The following is a 22,014-nucleotide window of genomic DNA, read 5'->3' as shown; positions in this document are numbered from 1 at the left end:
AGTTTGCAAACCATTCTCTTCTTAATACGGCCTGCTTAGAATAATTACTGCTGCCAATTATTACTGTTAATGTTAATAATTATTGGTGTCAATGAAAAACCGTCATCAGCAACTAAAACCGCATCTTACAGCATTCTGAGTGTTCCCGATTGTAATGCACACAATGTGATATGTAATTTTGAGTTCTGGCGGCAGTGGTTCATGCATTGCAGTATCTTTTTTCCTTATCACATAATTAACTCTATTAAGAAGAAACGTCAACAGTTCTGGTGACATTCTAAGATAATTGAAAGAACTTCTTCGGTCTTCCATTATAAATTATTTCAGCAAGGATATTGAGCAACCGAGCTGACGTCTTTTCTTCATCCAGTCACGAATCTAAACAAGTTCCTTATTTTTTTCTTATGCATCGATTCCACGCAACAAGCTTTAACTCCATCACAACTCATGCGACGTGCAGCTGCCAAAACTTCCATTTGAGACACGACTCAGGAACCCACAAAACGACGAAACTGAAGTGTATTCTGGTTTCGTCGTGTCTACAGTCAAGTATGAAACCAATTACGTGCAACTCATTCCACGTAATGAGTGGAACAACCAAATGTCGTCATGTAAACTCAGGCTTTAGGCTCGCCTCATGGGTCTCCGCCGATGGCGGCTTGTCACTTCTGTTGGTTTTCAGGTACAAGTGGACACGACTCGCTCATAAAGGAGAACGAGTACACGAGTTCTCAAGTACAGCCGCGGACTCGTGGCATTTCCGCTACATACGCAACCTTTACAAAATAGTCTCCGCCATTAGACTGTAAATTACTATTCTTGTTTCGGCTCTATAGCCAATCGCAAACTCACGTTGAAATATCGCAAAAAGTCCGACCTGCCTAAATAAAATTAACGTTCACCAGTACAATTACTCATCAGTCAGAGTGATAATTATTTTATTTATACATTTATATAGATGTAAATGTACAAGCGGTGACCAAAACGTTTCCGTCTGATGGAGTCGCTGCAGCGACTCCCATGCGGGTGTATAAGTACCAACATGTCGACAATGGATTAATGTGGCATCATTGCCAAAGGTCTTGCCGCAGTGGATACACCGGTTACCGTGAGAGCCACGAAGTTAAGCGTTGTCGGGCGTGGCAGGCACTTGGATGGGTGACCATCCAGACCGCCATGAGTTGTTGCCATTTTTCGGGGTGCACCCAGCCTCGTGATGCCAATTGAGGAGCTACTCGACCGAATACTAGCGGCTCCGGTCAAAGAACACCATCATAATGACCGGGAGAGCGATATGCTGACCACACGCCCCTCCTATCCGCATCCTCAACTGAGAATGACACGGCGGTCGGATGGTTCCGATGGACTACTTGTGGCCTGAAGACGGAGTGCATTGTCTATCCAACGTGCGTGCAGTAACTGCGGAAACACGAACTACGGCGACGTTATTATCAAATGCGTCCAAACAGCACCCACGTGGTGTCTCTTTTTTTCTCAGCTGACGAAGGACAAACAATGGTAGAGCCTCTCGAAGAATGTCTATGGGGCAATATGTCGAAAACCACCGTTGTGGATTGGTGCTCCAAGTTCGTTGCTAGTCACGATTCGACACAAGACGCCGGTCGATCTGGGAGGCCTGCCTCAACTGGGACACACACCCACCCACCCTATAGGCATAAATCCTAGTGTCCGTTTCCACTCGTCGGCTTTGAGCAATGACGTCATATCTAAGGCAAAGACGCTACGTATAGGCAATCTATGAAAGCAACGCATCATACTCGCAAAAAAACGAATGTAGCATACGATAAAATTACAATCACATTCACGCAGTTATTTACTTAGTCATGAATTATGTGGAAACGAGCTAAAGATAATGAAAATAATTAAGAACAAGAAATAAAAACAAATTTTCATGTCTGGTAAGAAGTATTCTCGTAATTTATGCGACTAGAAAAGCACAGAGAACCCTTAAATTGCATTACAGTAAAGTGCACGATGAAGTCATACTGTTATAAAATATCATTAATTTTATATTAATTATTGAATCTAACGGGAGAAGCGCAGGAAAGTGGGGGTTTCGGGTGGAGAGAAACTGAAATGTATCAGAAAAACGTGAAAATTAAATGAATGACAACAAGTACAAAAGAACAGCATAAATGTGGAGAAACCGACACATTAAGTTCTAAAAGAAAAGCCACTAAATTACAAACTGATATCTACGAAAAATAAAGAATATTGGTATCGATAACTAGAATTAACCGATGTAGGAAAATCCCAGTTTCACATTCCAGCCGCTCCATGATTCATATGTAAATTATTTTTGCAGTTGTAAGCATTGAAACGTAATACAATTTCTGCATTTGTAATTGCTCTGTAAAACTACTGCAGTGTGTAACAAAAACTGGAATTGGTAACTAGAACTGACCTTCTATATAGGTCAATTCTAGCTACCGCTTCCAATGTTAGTAACTTTTTTTTAGTAGTTCAAAGAGCAATTACAAATGCAGAAATCATTTTAGCCTACATTTTAGTGTACACACGTGCTGAAAAAACGATGTAATTAATGAATCAGCGAATGGCTGGAATCGGTAACTAGAAATGACCTATATAGGAGGTCATTTCTAGTTACCGATACCAAATTTTCGATGATTCATAATTTTGGACATTTTTGCAGTAAATCTGTGAACTATGTTTTTGTACGATTTTTAGATTTCCAATTATTCTGAGAACTACTAGGAATGAAGATACTAATATCATAAGTAGAAATCCTGTAAAATTTCAGTGCACACATTTGTTGTTAGAACGATCTAAATAACGAGCCGTGGAATGGTTAGAATCGGTAACTAGAATTAACCTATGTAGGTTAGTGCCAGTTACCGATTCCTATATTTGTTAGATCCTGTCTTTTGTCAGTTTTCGTTACTTGTGTACTCGTTCCGGTTGATTCAACAATTAGTATGAAAATTAACACTGGTTCATAATATTATGACTTCACCATGCGCTATACTGTACTCTTTTTAAAGGTTCTCTGTGCTTTTCTTACTCGTATAAATTACGATAATAATCTATTTTGGACATGTATACTTTTCTTTTTCTGTCGTTATTTATTTTCGTTACCTTTAATTCTTGTCGGCGTAGTTTGTGTCTAAGTATTTAATCACGTGAACTGTGTTTGGGATTTTATTGTATGCTACATTCGTTTGTTTACGTATATGATGAGCTGCTTTCAAAGATTGACTCTATATAGCGTCTCTGCCTTAGGTATGACATCATTGCTCAAAGCCGACAAGTGGAATCGGACACTAGAATTGATCCCCCCCCTCCCCCCTATAGTCCTGATCTCACACCATGCGAATATCACGGTACCTTAAAGAGGCCCTGAAGGATCGATGATCCCTTTTGAACGAGGATATACAACAAGCAGCCACGATTTTGGAATGGGATTGTAAAGAAACTTTTTGATCGCTTATTATATACATTAAAATATTTTAGATGCTTGCTGTAAATTGATTTTAATATTTAATACGTGTTCAGAGAATCTCTAACAATTACGCTGACATATACACACTTTCGACGTATTACCGAGTCTGTAACGACAGTAGCAGCAAACGTGACATGAAGATGAAGTAGAGACTGATTATTAAATTAATTTATAACAGTTTTCGAAACAGATATATAAATAAATGATAAGCAAGTCATCCCGCTGTTTGCCAATAAACGCAAGTTGATGGCACTGGCCCTTTACCTAGCTTGCATTTATTGCGAACCTCTCGCCGAGCACAAAGTCCTAAAAAAGCAGAGGCGTCTCCTAAACATACTTTGAAAAAGGGTAAAAGAAAGGATCCGCAAAATTACAGACCATTATCCTTAATAGAGATTTGCTGCAGACTTCTCGAACATATTCTAAGTTCGAATATAATAATTTCCTCCAGGCCGAAAAGCTTATGCCATATGAATCAGCACGATTTTAGAAACTATCGCTCGTATGAAATTCATGCCCTTTGCTCACATGCTATACCGCGAATTATGTACAAAGGGCAACAGGTAGATTCCATATTTCTACATTTCCGAAAAGCCTTTGACATGGTGCTCCACTGCAGATTGTTAACTAAAGTACAGCATATGGAACAAGTTTTCAGAAAGGTGAGTGACTCGAAGACTTCTTAAGTTACAGACCAAGTATGTTTTTCTCGACGATGAGTGTTCATCAGAGACAAGAGTTTCAACAGAATTGCCCTAGGCAAGTGTGATAGGACCGCTGTTATACTCTGTATACATAAATGATTTGGCGGACGGTGTGGCCAGCATTCTGCTGTTGTTTTCTGATGACACTTTGGCGTACGGTAAGGTGTCGAAGTTGAGTGAATGTAGGAGGATACAAGATGACAGACAAAATTCCTACTTGCTGTTCTGAATGGCAGGTAACTCTAAATGTCGGAAAATGTGAGTCTATGCGGTTGAGCAGGAAAAACAAAGCGTAATATTCAGATACAGCATTAGTAATTTATTGCTTGACGCAGTCACATCGTTGAAATATCTGGGCGGAACGATGCAAAGTGAAATGAAATGGAACGAGCATGTGATGACTGTGGTAGGGAAGGCTAATGGTCAACTTCGGTTTATTGGGAGAATTTTAAGAATGTGTGACTCATCTGTGAAGGAGACCGTTGTACCACCTATTCTTGAATGCTGCTCGAGTGTTTGGACGCGTACCAGGTCCGTTGGAAGGAGAACATCGAAACAATTCAGAGACGGGTTGCTAGATCTGTTAGTGGCAGGTTCTAACAACATAACGGAGATGCTTCGGGAACTCAAATGGGAATCCCTGGAGGGAGAGCGACCTTCTTTTCAAGGAGCACTGTTGAGAAAATTTGAGAACCCGCCTTTGAAGCTGACTGCTGAACGATTCTACTGTTACCAACATATATTACGCGTAAGGATCACGAAGATAAGGTACGAGAACTAGGAGCCAAAGGAGGCATATAGATAATCGTTTTACACTCGCTCCATTTGCGAATGGAACAGGAAAGAAAAGAAAGGAAAGGAAAGGTACCCTTCCCCACATACTGTACGGTGGCTTGAGGAGTATGTATGGATATGCAGAAAAGTATACAGAAATAGGGCGCTTTTTGATCGCAGGGATATAACAGTGACATTGGTCTGTGCACAGTTTTCATTTAATGCAGTACATATGATTTTTCAAGCTGCATGAGAAATAAACAGGAGTGCAACCATTTTGTTTGCACTGGACGAAACGTGTATGTTTTTAGTGTGAAGCGCGCTCTGTAGCATGAAGCGTACTGTACACATCACTCCTCCTCTAATAGAACACATTTGCATTTATGTGCTTTGCATCAACTAATTTTCGTCCTATACCTTCCACACTCTGAGAAGACACAGCTTCGTTAAAGGCCACCCATACAGACAATTTGTCATTTCGCCTTTTCCGGGGTAATTTACAGCAGCAAGATGGTATACTCATATTCCGCGACGATGAGATACGGCTAGTCTTACAACCCTGCAAGCTTCAGTGAGAGTGAGCGAGTAGACGAGTACGAAGCGACCTCAGCGCCACAGGAAAATAATCCTTCCTTGCCTTCCTAACATTCATATTAATGTCTTAGACAACATACACCACACACGGAGCATATCAGTCCATTTGCGTTTACCTCTGACTTGTTTGTCTCAGCTTTCACTAGCACAGTTCAATGCTGCCTCACAAGAGTAAATGGTTTAGCAGTGTGATAGCCGGCCGGTGTGGCCGAGAGGTTCTAGGCGCTTCAGTCTGGAACCACGCGACCGCTACGGTCGCAGGTTCGAATCCTACCTCGATCATGGATGTGTGTGATGTCCTTAGGTTAGTTAGGTTTAAGTATTTCTAAGTTCTAGGGGACTGACAACCTTATATGTTCAGCCCCATAGTGCTCAGAGCCATTTGAACCATTTTTAGCAGTGTGTTAGTGTTTCTGCAGAACCGGATATCACAGGTACTGCTCTCAAGCCCAGTCATATGGTAAACAATTTTATTGTATTAAGTTTTCAACTGTTGACTACCTACCAGTTCACCTGTACTTACACAATGTTTAATTTTTATTTTTATTTCTTGTATATCAGGTCAACCACGCACTGCCCAAGAAATTATTTTGTGGTACAACTGAGCATAAGGAAAGAAGACTAGTATCGATTGACAGAGTACCAAATACAAATCTTGGACATTTATTCAAATAATAAGACAACTTGAGAATCATAATTTCAACGCCAGTAACAACACCTTGAAGCACTACGGAAAAACATGGCTAACAAACAATTCACTCAAACCTCTCGACAGTACATAGTGAGCTTAACTTGAAAAACCTGTGCAAAAACATCTTTTTAAAACATAGCTTAATAGTTATAAAAGAAACATATAGACAGAACGTGAAAATAATTACAGAAACTGACAAAAGAGAAAACTTTCCTTAATGGTGTTAAGTGATTCCGGGTGTAGAATCCAATTGATCTTGCTCAAGGTGGGTGCTTTTAAACGTTCACCTGGTTTCAGTATTCATGATTTTGGCTCAAAAATCATTCATCTATTTCACACACCAAAGTAGACATCACTGAAAAGTTTTCCTGAAATAGTATAGTGTTAGAAGCAGGACACAACAACATGTTAACAACATCAATTTAACGTTCCACTCTCTGGCGGTACCAAACTGCTTAAATAGAACAGAAACCTCTCACAAAGACGCAAGTTTAATAACAACATGCAATACGTCAAATCAGCCCCCAGTGGCCACTCGGGACTGATTTAAAATAGTGTTGTTGTTGTGGTCTTCAGTCCTGAGACTGGTTTGATGCAGCTCTCCACGCTACTCTATCCCGTGCAAGCTTCTTCATCTCCCAGTACTTACTGCAATCTACATCCTTCTGAATCTGCTTAGTGTATTCATCTCTTGGTCTCCCTCTACGATTTTTACCCTCCACGCTGCCCTCCAATGTTAAATTTGTGATCCCTTGATGCCTCAGAACATGTCCTACCAACCGATACCTTCTTCTCGTCAAGTTGTGCCACAAACTCCTCTTCTCCCCAATTCTATTCAATACCTCATCATTAGTTACGTGATCTACCCATCTAATCTTCAGCATTCTTCTGTAGCACCACATTTCGAAAGCTTCTATTCTCTTCTTGTCCAAACTATTTATCGTCCATGTTTCACTTCCATACATGGCTACACTCCATACAAATACTTTCAGAAACGACTTCCTGACACTTAAATCTATACTCGATGTTAACAAATTTCTCATCTTCAGAAACGCTTTCCTTGTCATTGCCAGTCTACATTTTATATCCTCTCTACTTCGACCATCATCAGTTACTTTGCTCCCCAAATAGCAAAACTCCTTTACTACTTTAAGTGTCTCATTTCCTAATCTAATTCCCTCACCATCACCCGACTTCATTCGACTACATTCCATTATCCTCGTTTTGCTTTTGTTGATGTTCATCTTATATCCTCCTTTCAAGACACTATCCATTCCGTTCAAGTCCTTTGCTGTCTCAGACAGAATTACAATGTCATCGGCGAACCTCAAAGTTTTTATTTCTTCTTCATGGATTTTAATGCCTACTCCGAACTTTTCTTTTGTTTCCTTTACTGCTTGCTCAATATACAGATTGAATAACATCGGGGATAGGCTACAACCCTGTCTCACTCTCTTCACAACCACTGCTTCCCTTTCATGCCCCTCAACCCTTGTAACCGCCATCTGGTTGGTGTACAAATTGTAAATAGCCTTTCGCTCCCTGTATTTTACCCCTGCCACCTTTAGAATTTAAAATAGTATTAACTCTTAATGAGCAACAAAATTTATTTTACTGCGGAGTGTAACATGATAAATAAAGGCCAGTTCATCTAACAACAAGTTACCAACAACAGTTCAGTCACTCCAGGCAGTTGAGGTGAGAATAAGCAGACAGCTGCTTACAGTAGCTCGTCGAAAATTAAATCTTCCACTTTACTTGCTAACCTATATAGTTGAGGATCACACAGTGACCTAAACTACGCTCGAACAGGTCTTGAAAGCCCAACGGCATCGATCGACCACCTCGTCACCCTCAGTTCAAATTGATATGGAGGGGCATGTGGTCAGCACACAGCCCTCCCGGCCATTGTCAGTTTACGAGGCCGGTGCCGGAACTTCTCAGTCAACTAGCTCATAAATTGGCCTCAGAAGAGGTGACTGCACCCCGCTTGCCAACAGCGCTCGACAAACCGGACGGTCACCCATCCAAGTGCCGACAGCGCCTAACTCGCTGGTCTGACGGGAATTGCTGTTACCACTGCAGCAAGGCCGTGAGTCACAGAACTAAACGTCCAAAATGCCCGAATTGGAAGCTACATCTGTCCACACAAAACCAGCGAGCCACACGTTTCAGAACATCAAGTGTGTACTATGCTGTTGTTGTGTCTTCAGTCCCAAGACTGATTTGATGCAGCCCTCAATGTCGATCTATCCTGAACGAGCCTCTTCATCTACAAATAATTACTGCAAACTACAGCCTTCTGAGTCTGCTTACTGCACTGATCTTTTGCACGCCGTCTTCGATTCTCTTGCTTCCTCTCACACACATACACACACTTCCTTCCAGTACTAAATTGGTGATCCCTTGATGTCTCGGAATGTGTTCTATCAACCGATCCCTTCTTTTGGTCAAGTTGAGCCTGAAATTTCTTGTCTGCTCAGTTCTTTTCAATACCTCCTCATTAGCTACGTACTCTGTCCATCTAATCGTCAGCATTCTTCTGTAGCACCACAGTTCAAAAGCTCCTATTCTCTTCTTGTCCAAACTGTTTATCGTCCATGTTTATCCGGCCGATGTGGCCGAGCGGTTCTAGGCGCTACAGTCCGTAACCACGCTGCTGCTACGGTCTCAGGTTCGAATCCTGCCTTGGGCATGGATGTGTGTGGTGTCTTTAGGTTAGTTAAGTTCAAGTAGTTCTAAGTCTAGGGGACTGATGACCTCAGATGTTAAGTCCCATAGTGCTTAGAGCCATTTGAACCATTTTTCCTCTATGTTTCACTTGCCATACATGGCTACACTCGAGACAAAGATTTTCTGAAAAGACTTTGCATGGGGGCTTAATTAAATAAAATGCAAATAATTTTATTTTTAGTAGCTGACTGTCCGGTTGGCCCTGACTAGTATTAGTACGCAATCTGACTGCATAGAATAACAACAAAGGATGAAACAAAACTTCCGTTATCACAACTAATTAATTAAGTCCCCAGCAACTATAAAACCTAGAAAACAACAAAACACAAGTGTAGCTGTTCTGTGTGTGGAAGTGTGATTCAACGTACACATCTGGCACGGTTCTTCCTCAATAAGACCAGATATTTTAAACACCATTTATACTGAAGTAATAAAAAAAACCAGAAATACTATGATTGCATATAGAAACCAGAATTACACTCTAATACATGAACACGAGCCAGATGCTTTGTTGACTGAACCTGTGACCAAGAGGCATTATTGTTTAAGACATTGAAATAATAAAAAAAAGGAATTTTTTACCTTCATATATATTGACGAAAAGCACACTCTGATCACTACAACATCCATTATCCAACAATATCTGGTATCTAGTCCATCAAAACAATATAACAACATCTGAACAAGCACTCTCCATGGGAACTTCTCAACAACGACACGCTACTGCAACATCTCCACAAGCACTCTCTACCACCGCTTCTCGACAAGAACTCTCCACGACGACTTCACGACAACCACTGCCAGTGGAGGCGGCTGAATAATACTCTTTGGCGCAATCTCTGGCGCTGTGACTCAGTGTAGCCACCTTTCAACTTCCTAATATTTAAATCTGTATTTCGACCGACAGGACACGGGGTTACGTGCACTTATGGCGGCCGTTGCCTCTCCCACTCTGCGGCTGACAACACTGTCCTCGGCTCATAGCGAAGTCACTTTCACTCCCCTGAGCCATGCGACGTCACCGATACCACCAGAGGAAGCCACCTCAATCTCTAGTCAGCGATTCAATGAACCAGAGTGGTGCCGACCTTGTTACCAGAACAAAACCGTGCCACCCTTGCTGCAATATACGTTTAACGGGCTACCATTTAAGGTGCAATTTTTATTCTGGTGATAACCAATGGGTACTTTGAACCTTGTGATCTGATTACATTTTTATTATACGTATGTAGCTGTTTTAAAATGGCTACACAGCTTAAATGTCATAGTATACAAAATAAAAATAAAATGGACGTAAAAACAGCCAATTCAGGATATTGATTTCTTCCAAACAGTTATTAGTGCTGAGAGCCACATAATATTTGAAGTTACTCCCATTAATCAACAGAATGAATACAGTGAAGCGATTTAATGAATCCTGTATACATTCAAGAAGTTTTACAAACTGAAGCTGCTACAGAAACGTTCTGTAAAATTGATGACATTTAGTGACAGTTATACATTCGTTAACTAACAGGTTGACGGCAGTAGCAACGATATGTTATCAGTTATGAAGCTAAATTTTGTTTATTTGGAGAGGTCAAGAGTACAACGTCCTTGTATGGTATAAGAGAAACGTCGCTCTGACACTGAGGCAGAATGAGACCAGCTCTAAGATTGGACTTGAAATCCGACGATCCACGTTCAGCGTTTCCGCGATTACCATAGACCACTTCAGGCGAATGTTGGAATGGTTCTTTTGGAAATACCAAGTTTGATTTTCTTCCTCATGCTTCTAAAATCAAAGTTTGTTCACCGTCTCTTAATAACTTTGAGGACATTGGGACGTAAGTTGCCACCGTAGCACAGATACACAATCCAATCTCGATGATTTCGAGCGCACTGTATGTAACTGTATGAGTAACTAACGACATCGTTAAGCGAGGTAGAAATGTGAGAGTGATTCGCTCTCGGAGAGCTCCTGGGAGTAATACGTGTCGTGAAAACATTACAGAGAGTCAGCTGGCCGTTAGTATTCCAGAGTGGAGGGGGATCTCAAACAGTAGCGCGCAGCGAGTTTAGACCTCTCGTGTAGGCGGCAACATTCATCTTCCGAGTGCTGCTCGTCATAGCTCTCAGGGGAAAAAGCTACGCTGGCATTTTCCGAGAGCTGAGAGTATTTGGTGAGTGCTGAGCTCCCATATTGCGTCCCAGATTTGTTCCATATTTCGCAGTTTGCACGTTACCGCAACTTGCTACTATATTTCGTCGTTCTCGCGCGCACACTAAATAAAAGTACTCACGTAATTTCGTGTTTTGTGCCACAATACGTGGAAACGAAAATAAATTGTTACCGATGAGACTCGATCCAACGTTTATTCGAAAAATCTGAGTGAATAACTAGTGCCCTATCCGCTGCGCCATATTGTCACTGCAACAGGCCGCTCTATATATTTGTAACAGCTTTGCCGGAACATAAGAGACTGCTGCTTCGATCGACATGCATTGTGGGTGAATGTTAGCGCTGTGTCGGCAAATAAAGTAATGAAAAAAGCTTGCAGGAAGTGGACTCAGAACGTGGTTGGACATTCAATTAGTTTGTACGAGGAAAGGCCAGCGTTATTGAATGTACAGTTACTGGAACACAGGAACTGAGATAAGAAGCAAAGTTTTGTTGGCTGAAATGGTTACAGTTTTTATCATCTCCACAGAAGAAATTTACCAGAATGTCCACAATTCAAGAAATCAGGTAAGTAGTTTTATAACATAAATTAATTAACATAGAGGAAAAAGTAAAGCTATGTTTGAAAGACGTTGTTCTGATATTCGGAAAATTGCCATTTAACTTAAGCTAATACAGCTATAGTTTTATATGACATGATATTTTTTGACTGCATTATCACATTGGGTGTTGAAAAACAGACCTTCAGAATTTTACGACTGGTTCCTTAAGTCAACATGTAAAATTAACAGGAAAAGAAATCCACTACTGTACAGCTACACTATTGATGATAAACAGTTAGAGACAGCATCTTCCGTAAAATATCTAGGCGTTAACTATCCAGAGCGACCTTAAGTGGAATGACCACATAAAACAGGTAGTGGGGAAAGCAGACACCAGACTCAGATTGTAGGAAGAATCTTAAGGAAATGTAGCTCATCCACCAAAGAAATGGCTTATAAGGCGCTTGTTCGCCTGATTCTTGAGTATGGTTTGTTTATCTGGTATCCCTATTAGGTAGGAGTGATAGAGAAGATAGAGAAGATCCAAAGAAGAGCTGCGCGTTTCGTCACGGGGTCGTTTAGCTGTCGAGAGTGTGTTACGGAGATGTTAAAAGTCCACTGACAGACGTTACAAGAGAGGCGTTGTACATCATGGAGAGATTTACTATTAAAATTTCGGGACAGCACTTTTCAGGAGGAGTCAGACAACATATTATCTTCCCCCATCCCCACATACATGTCACGTACTGACCAGGGGGAGAAAATTCGAGAAATTAGAGCCAATACAGAGGCTTACCGACAATAATTCTTCCCACGCACTATTCGCGAGCGGAACAGGATTGAAGGGATCAGATTATGGTACCAAAAGTGCCCTCCGCCACACACTATTAGGTGGCTTGCGGAGTATGATGTAGACGTAAATGTAGGAAACTTTCTAAAAATGTATTTCCAGAAGAGCTTCATTTATCAGATGTCCGACCTATTTGGCTGTTGAACGCCTATGAGTATCAGGATGTAATTGTAATGTTATTTAGTGGTAATCGTTACTTTACCAAATATTAAAGAGAATATACGTAGCTGATGCTAGAAATATTAGTTTCACACGGAGTTTTCAACATTAATGGATTTACGCATAATACACTCATCAAAAATGTTTTCATCACCTCGGTTCAAATTCAAATAGTTCAAATGGCTCTGAGCACTATGGGACTTAACATCTCAGATCATCAGTCCCCTAGAACTTAGAACTACTTAAACCTAACCAACCTAATGACATCACACGCATTCATGTCCGAGGCAGGATTCGAACCTGCGACTGTAGCGGTCGCACGATTCCATACTGAAGCGCCTAGAACCGCTCGGTCACACCGGCCGGCATCACCTCGGTTCCGAGAGTTCCGGAACCTGTACAGAAAATTGAAATAGAGATCAACAGAAACATCATTTCCGCCCTTTTTATTGCTCATGAGAATAACATAGTGCATGTTGTACCACAATACAGCGAGACCGTCAGAGGTGGTGGTCCAGTTTGCTGTACACACCGGTACCTCTAATACCAAGTAGCGCGTCGTCTTTCATTGATGCTTGCCTTTATTCGTCGTGGCATACTATCCACAAGTTCATAAAGGAACTGTTGGTCCAGTTTGTCCCAGTCCTCAATGACAACTAGGCATAGAGCCCTCAGAGTGGTTAGTGGGTCGCGTCGTCCATAAACAACCCTTTTCAATCTATCCCAGGCATGTTCCATAGGGTTCATCTCCAGAGAACATGCTGGCCACTCTAGTCGAGCGATAACGTTATCCCGAAGGAAGTCATTCACAAGATGTGCAGATCTGGGCGCGAATTGTCGTCCTCGAAGACGAATGCCTCGCCAATATGCTACCGATATCGTGGCACTATCGGTCGGAGGATGGCTTTCACGTATCGAACAGCCGTTACGGCGCCTTCCGTGACCACCAGCGGCGTACGCCGGCACCACACTATGCCACCTCGAAAAATCAGGGAACCTCCACCTTGCTGCACTCACTGGACATTGTGTCTAAGGCGTTCAGCCTGACCGGGTTGCCTCCAAATACGTCTCCGACGATTGTCTGGTTGAAGGCATATGCGACACTCATCGGTGAAGAGAACGTGATGCTAATCCTGAGCAGTCCATTCGGCTTGTTGTTGTGCCCATCTGTACCGCGCCCATGGTGTCGTGGTTTCAAAGATAGATCTTACCATGGACGTCGGGAGTGAAGTTGCGCATCGTACAGTCTATTGCACACAGTTTGAGTCGTAACACGACGTCCTGTGGCTGCACGAAAAGCATTATTCAACATGGTGGCGTTGCTGTCACGGTTCCTCCTAGCCATAGTCCGTAGGTTGTGGTCATCCACTGCAGTATTAGCACTTGGGCGGCCTGAACGATGCATGTCATCGACATTTCCTGTCTCTCTTTCTTTCCTCCATGTCACTTTGGTTCACTCCGAGACGCCTGAAGACTTCAATGGTTGAGAGCCCTTCCTGGCATAAAGTAATAATGCGGACGCTATCGAACCGTGGTACTGACCGTCTAGGCATGATGAACTACAGACAACACGAGCCGTGTACCTCGTTCCTGGTGGAATGACTGGCATTAATCGGCTGTCGGACCCTCTATATCTAATAGGCGCTTCTCAGTGCATGGTTGTTTACATATTAGGGTCGGTTTAGTGACATCTCTGAACAGTCAAAGAGACTGTGTGATACAATATCCACAGTCAGCTTCTGTCCTCGAGAGTTCTGGGACCCGGGGTGATGGAAAACTTTTTTTGACTGTGTAGCATCGAAAATGGGAATTCAGTGTCCAATTATAAACAGTAAGATTTTTAAGTTTTTTCTTTCCGACAAAAGGTATTAAAAGTTCAGCTGAAACACAATCCTCTTCCATCGCAACCTCCTCCTCCACGCACAGGACTACGACAGTAAAATTTCGAGGAGAGTGACCTCTTAGCTCTCACAGACACATGCACCCTGCTGTGTGCAAACGCTTCCGACATCGGCTCTCGCAAAATTCGCACTTACAAAAGTACTCGCAAGGACATATCAGACAGTAACTATAGTGAAAATTCGTCCCTAGAGTAAACCATACTGCGAGTACTATCTGATAGTACCATGCTGACTGAGATAAAAAGTCTCTTAAGTGTATCCCAGTCCTTAGGCGAGAGAGAGAACAAGTATAGGTCGTCTGATGCGGAGACCCATATTCAAAAATGTAACATTGTACGCAGCTCCGAAACAGTGATGCCTGCACCAACAGTCTACTTCGCCGTCAGATTTACCAAAGGGAGATCGTTGTCTTTCCTACACTACAGAGCTGGCAAACCACAGACCTCTACTTTCTGTGTTGAGGCGTATACGTCCAACGTCTTGTCGCCTTCTCACGGCCTGACCTTCCTCCGACTACTTCCCATAGATTCATACGACAATAGCATGTGCATCAGTTGACCAGTCGCATTTTCCGCGATACTCGGTTCAAAGTGCCGCTCCGTAACACTCTGTCCTTTATCAGTGTTGCTTACTTCAAAGGATTTTCCTATTTTCAGCCCGTAACGTCGCTTTTACGAGGTCACATGACCTCTTCACCTAAAGGCTACATTATTTAGTTTCATGCTAGTCAGTGGTCATAATGTTTTGGCGCATCAGTGTTTATCGCTAACCACATTTACGAAAAGAAAGAAGAAAATACGAGTGTTAAGAACAAATATTAAACCAATATTCGTTTTATGTAATAACCTAAGAGTGCCTTTTTTGTAGATATGTGTAACAAGATGCAGTACCGGTAAGGTCAATAAAATAAATTGATCCCATTATCGAAAAACGTGATAATGATTAAACCGTACGAAAAGAAAAGCTTTGGCGAGGTAGTAATAGGAATGTGTAAGTTTAAAGATTAACACAGATACTGTACAAAGAGATGGTCCTTAACTTCAGACTAGGCGAAAACTTCATTATTTGAAATAAAAATTGCATTAGTAATTTCAATGATTTTCATTCATATCACGCGCCGTTTTCCATCTTTACTATTTCTGTGCTCTGTGGAAATCAATATTTTCGATCATGCACTTTCTGTTTTATCCATTCAGCTAATCCTCCTCTGAAACTACTGATTTTGTCCTTTAGTGGCCAACAATCCTATGTTTTTACATTCTGAGCCTTGTTTTATTTTCCTCCTGAGATAGTCAGTCAGCCTTCATCGACTTAAACATCGTATATGAGACCGGTTCTGTGGTTTTAATGGTTTCATTCTTTATCACATTCTTTTCCAGTACTAATGCTGGTTTTCAATCCATTATTTACAGCTCAAAAGATTTCGATTTCTTCTTGTTTGTCTGTCCGCATGATACTTAATAGTAAGATGTTTAATTTTTTTAAACTTGGGAGTATTCTTAAAGATTTGTAGTTTCTCAGCAAAGACTAAGTCTGCAGTTAGATATAACGTGTAGGCAAACATGGTATGAGGACACGAAAACCACTGAAAAATACATTTCTCACAATAAATCGGAGGCCCTTTTTCACCCATCTAAACTTCCACGCGACTCACTCCACCTAAAATAAACCTACAGTTGCTGCAACTTCCAACGTCCAATCGCTTCTCAAAATCACATATAGATATTTAACCAAAGTTGCTGAGACCACTGGCATATTATTTATGTCAACCAGAATATTACTGGATGTTTCCTGTTATTCATTCGTCACTACCTAGCATTCATCCACAGACAAGGCATGCTAGTATTGATTACGCAAAAAATACAAATTTTACGTAAGTCGTCATGAGTCAGCTACTTCGATGACGGAATGTACATCAAAGCTGAAACAACAGACCTTCACTTACGTTAGTGAGAAGCTCACTGGCAATAGAAAGAAATTGATTGCTCCCAGGTAGTTAACAGCGTCCTCAGGCAACCGTCTCAGAGGGCAACACTGATAGGTCGTTTGAACGTTTCTAAATTGTATCCACACGATTATATAAGATATCCGTACGATTACATAAGACTGTAAAGGATGTCTGAGTGGAACAAAGTGATGATAGTAACCTATGTGTTGATCCGTAATCCGACTCTAGAGAACATCGGGAATATGGAGACAGACACATGACTTCAACCTGCAGAGGTTTTATCTCCGCTAACAGTCCAAGTATGTAGTATTTGAACACCCAGTGCAATCAGATAAGGGCCCACATTATAAGTAGGTAAGTCATTGGTATTCAAGTGTAGTGGGAGCTACAATGCTGGATGGAGACACTTCGAAAATTATCTATAATTTAATTTTTAGTTTCCTTTTATCGTTAGCTTCAGTAATAGTAGCATAGCCGATATAAGAATTGTTCTTTACATTTTTATTTTACATTTGTAGTTTTATGTCTGTTCCTTTCTACGTAGAAAATTTTCAAATTCCGTAAACATGTCTCACAGTTAATGGATCTCAGTTGACAGACATACTGTCCACTGGCAAAGATGGCAATAAGTGATGTACCCCTAGGCGTCGATACACACATTCTCGATAGACTGTAGTGTCGTTGCTTAATCGTGGGCTCTTATCCCCAGTTTTTTATTCCAGTTACTCCTCCAACACATCGATTTTTTTCGGTGTCATTTTGAACAAAAGCTGTGCCGTCATTTCCATGGCACAGTTCCCGTATTAACTCAATTCTTGTTCAGTAAACGCTGTCGAGGTAGCATAATCCACTGACCAGCCAAAAATTTGCAAATTTGCAAATGAATCTCATGTTTAGAGAGATATTAAATACGCCAGTGTCATTTTCAGTCAGCAGTGTATGTCAAATTCATTACAAGACCCTACAAATACAGAACCTAGCTGCTCATCTGTATCTCCGATTTGAAAGATATTGCATAGATGTGTGAGCTACCATAAATGTGAAAGGTCTTTCTAAATGATATATCCACGATGTTCTTTCTACTAAGTTAACTAGTATTCTTAGATTCGCATACAAAACTCAAAAGGGATTATTGTTAGTAGATCGTTACGACATATTTAATCTGTAAGGAGAGCGATCAGGTGCACCCTGGAGGCTTGCTTTGCTTTGATAGTTAAAGGTCTCAGAGATTACTTCCGAGACATTATTTCATTCGGTAACAGAGAGAGACGCAACAATCTTTTCAAATTAATTCTTAATGAATTTGTCTAATCCCTAATGTGGTTCGTATTTGCATACGAGGGCGCTAGCTGTTGTAACTTGTTCTGACATAGGCATTGCTCATAAGTCGGTCAGTAGCCCGATGCGAAGATTATGTCTCTGGTGTAGTAAACCATCGAACGCCAAGGAAGAAGGGTTATGTTTATTAAAAGAATATTGATTCAAGATGATTATCCCGTTAACTGCGGGTGATGTTGGTCTTTGAGTTAGAAAGATTTATATAAATTAGTGGATTTGGCTTGGGAAAAGAATTTGTGGTGATACTTCAGTGATGTGTGGCAAGTTATTTAAAGAAAGTCTGTTCCAGAAAATTAGGTAGGCAAAAGATTGTATACGACAGGATCTACAACGCAGGCAGTATTCGAAAAACGGTGAAATTTTTTTCCTGTAGCGGGGGAACAGTTTCAAAATTCCAAGTTTCTGAAGAAATTTCTTCAGGTTGCTCAAGAATAAATACCAGATATAATACGTTTCGGTGTTATAAAATTACTTCCCCTGTAATCTGAGTTCCCCCATAACTGATTAATCAATTGAAATACATAGAATAAACTAGTCTCCTCATTTTAAATTCAGCAGTACTCGAACCTATTGCAGACATTACTGAACCAAGGCCTACTTGGTAACTGTTTTCGAATTAGCGTTGCGATCTATCCGTAATTCCCAAAATCTTGCACATACTGCTTCTTGTAGTTCATTGTGTGAATAGAATACTTTTATAGCTCGTGGAGATCTGTAAGGAGTACTGAATTCTTTTAATAGAATCATATCCTTTATATTACGTTTCTAATATCAAATACACAACGTTTCCGAAACTGCTAAAATATTTTGTTCTTCTGAACTTTATAACTAGACACGATTTTGAATATTAGCCGTTAGTGTCGACAAGGGTTTGTAGCTTTAGGTAACTTGTATTTTCTTATATGGATTTCGTATTCCTGTGGCATATAGAATGATTGCATCAGATTAATGTGAAGCTTCGAAGACCTTGTTCAGAGATATACTCTCCAGATCCTAAAAACCGATTAGGTATTCGTGTTTCGATTTAATAATTTGTCGATTAGTGTCTTCCTACATTTTGCTAATTGTTTTAGGAAGATTCTAGATCAAGAAAAGTACTCACGATGGAGAACAAAGCTATGACAAATTCCTTTGAGTTTAATGGCTAAGGCAGGAATTACCTGGAAAAAGATGACGATGAAAACCTTTTCAGAGATCAAACAGTCCCATAGATATGATAGCATTTACATCTACTGCTATTTCTACATATACATCTGCTTTCACGTCGCCATATACCTCCATCCTCGCAAAACGCTGTGAAATGTATGGCAGACGGTACTTCCCATTGTATCAGTTATTAAAGTTTTTTTCCATTCCATTCCTGGGCTGAACGAGGTAAGTATGATTGCTTAAGCTTGTGAGTACCAGCGGTTTTTGCATCAAACCACCACTTTATTAATTCTGTTTTGAAGTAATAGTGCCTTTCGCATGAAACCACCGACGCTATTGCAATACTGAGATGTATAATGGTACACTGAGGTACTTCTCCGAATGTAGTACATTGTAACAGTCATTTAGAGTGAAAAGAGAAATAGTCGGCCCGGAGTCTGTGCTACGTGCTGGTAGGAGATCGTGATTTTTTTTCTAGTGATCATATTCAGGAGATCATTGACAGTGAAAGTTGTATATCTGAAGTTATTGTAACATTAATTTGACTTTACACTAGTGTTTTTAAGGGTGGTCACCAAACGAAAAAAAATTAAATATTAGGCCCATTTTTGGTAGGTTTTACGCGTTACGAGTTCATAGGAGTTCAGAGATGTTGGATTGTGTCTAAGAAAATTGCGAAATCGCTTTCAAGTATACATATGGAATGATGGGTGGTTGAAAACTGTATGTCCTAGTGGTTCCAAAGTGAAACCACCTCCTTAAAATAATTGACTATTTAGTTTTGCCAACTTCTTCTAGTATTTGTTGGTTACTATGATAACAATTCCTACTTTTGTGAAAACTATTAAAATAATTTTTTCATGTTGTCTGGACTCAAAGAGATAGTGCTTAACCTAGTCTTTGCAGTCAGAGTTGTGTCTTGAAACTTGTATTCATTGATTACTACGATAATAATGTTTACTTTTGTGAAAAATATTAAAATAATATTTTTATCATGTTGTTGGGACTCAAAGGGTTAAATGCATAAACTAGTCTTTGCGGTCTCTATGAGAGCAATACACAGGAGATTGTATTACATTCCTATATTCACCATTTAATGTTGTTTCTTCAGACTTACTATGTGCACTTTGACGCTATAGTTTGTGACTAAGTTCAAGCATTAGCCACTCCATTTCCTACAGCCTCTGAATGAAGCTCTCCCTTGGGACAAGCAAACCTGTGACCATACCTGCTGCCTTTCTTTGTATCCGTCCGGCACGTCGTGTTAGTCCCGTTTGGTACGGATCTGACGCACTTGAGCAATATTCTAAGAATGCTCATACCGGTGTTTTACGAGTTGTCTCTGTACACTGATTGAATTTTTCTAATTTTCTATCAATGAACTGAAGTTTGCTATCAGCTAAGAACTATGGCTTTTTTAAGTGCAAAATTTTATATTTCTGAACGTTCAAAGCAAGCTGCCAGTCTTTCCACCACTTTGATATCTTAAGATCCGACTGAACGTTCGTACAACTTTTTTCAGGCCGTGTTTCGTTATAGATAACTGTGAAAGGTTCGGTTTACTATATACCCCATATGATCATACTTTCGACAAGAAAGATTTGTGTGGTACTGACTCAAATGCTTTTCAGTAGTCCAGAAATGCTGCAGCTTCCTGACTGCCTTGATCAATGACTTTGAGGAAATTATGTGAGAAAACTGTGAGCTGCTTTGTTGATTTAGTAAATCTTTTTAACCTCCGTTCCAAGGAATGAAGCACGCTGTTTGAGGTATGGCTCATTAAAGAGTCACGTTCCATTCAGCCTGTTACCAGACGAACTGGTGGGAAAAAGTTGGTTCCCAAAAAATTAATGGGAGCGATTACCATTTATGGCATTCATGAGAACCAAGGAAAACCTCCCAAGAATGTTGGTCAGAACTGGGAGACTGGAAATGTTTTAATTTGATTCTGGGAGAGCGTCCTTCATTGAGAACGGAGCCTCAGATAAAAGTTAAAACACATGGGCGGAAAAAACTTAGTACACCTGTTGATTTTGGTCCGGTGACGGCATATGTCACCTGGGGGTGATAGATGTTCTGATAATGGTTTCAACGTCGTCTGCTAACAGATAGCGCAGTGGTATAGCTACGAGTGCACCAGCTGTGTCTACCCTTTAATAGGAAATGGACACAATCAGAAAGATCAGTGTGGTTCAAGCGTGTGAAGCAAGCAAGCAACCATGCCACATTACATCTATGTGGCATGGTTACCTGGTTGCTTCACACGTACTTTCTGCAGCGAAGTGAGCGAATTTAAAAAGGGCGGCCTTCCGAGTGGTGGCATGGTCCTTTCAGAGAACTACCACACAGATTGGAGGTGTTGGCATCAGTGGCCACGCAAGCATTCTCACACCCGTAGACGAGGTTGTGGATGTCCACGCTGCACATACGGGGAGCAGGATCGCGCGCCCCCGTATTGTAAAGGCAGCAATGGCAGATTGTACAGCTACCACAGCACTTATAAGAGGGCTTGTGAGACCAGACGTCTTGACACTAACTGCTGCAAACTGGTTATTGGCAGTGGGACTACAGGCACGCACACCTCTAGCTCATATTCCACTCACACCACAGGATCGACGGCCAGCCGATGTGGCCGAGCGGTTCTAGGCGCTTCAGTCTGGAACCGCGCGACTCCTACGGTCGCAGGTTCGAATCCTGCCTCGGGCATGGATGTGTGTGATGTCCTTAGGTTAGTAAGGTTTAAGTAGTTCTAAGTTCTAGGGGACTGATGACCTCAGATGTTAGGTCCCATAGTGCTCAGAGCCATTTGAACCATTTGAACAGGATCGACATGCACACATTGACTGGTGCCGTCACTTGGAAGCTGTAAAGGTGCACCATGGTCCTCAGCAATGAAGGCAGATTCTGCCTGCTACAAGTGATGGTCATTTGCACATACGACATAGACCTGTTGAGCGCTGTCTCATAGAGTGCATTTGTCCAAGACACA

Source organism: Schistocerca cancellata, chromosome 1 (assembly GCF_023864275.1).
Source record: "Schistocerca cancellata isolate TAMUIC-IGC-003103 chromosome 1, iqSchCanc2.1, whole genome shotgun sequence".
In the NCBI taxonomy this organism is placed as follows: domain Eukaryota; kingdom Metazoa; phylum Arthropoda; class Insecta; order Orthoptera; family Acrididae; genus Schistocerca; species Schistocerca cancellata.
Note: the sequence above shows the minus strand (reverse complement) of the source record.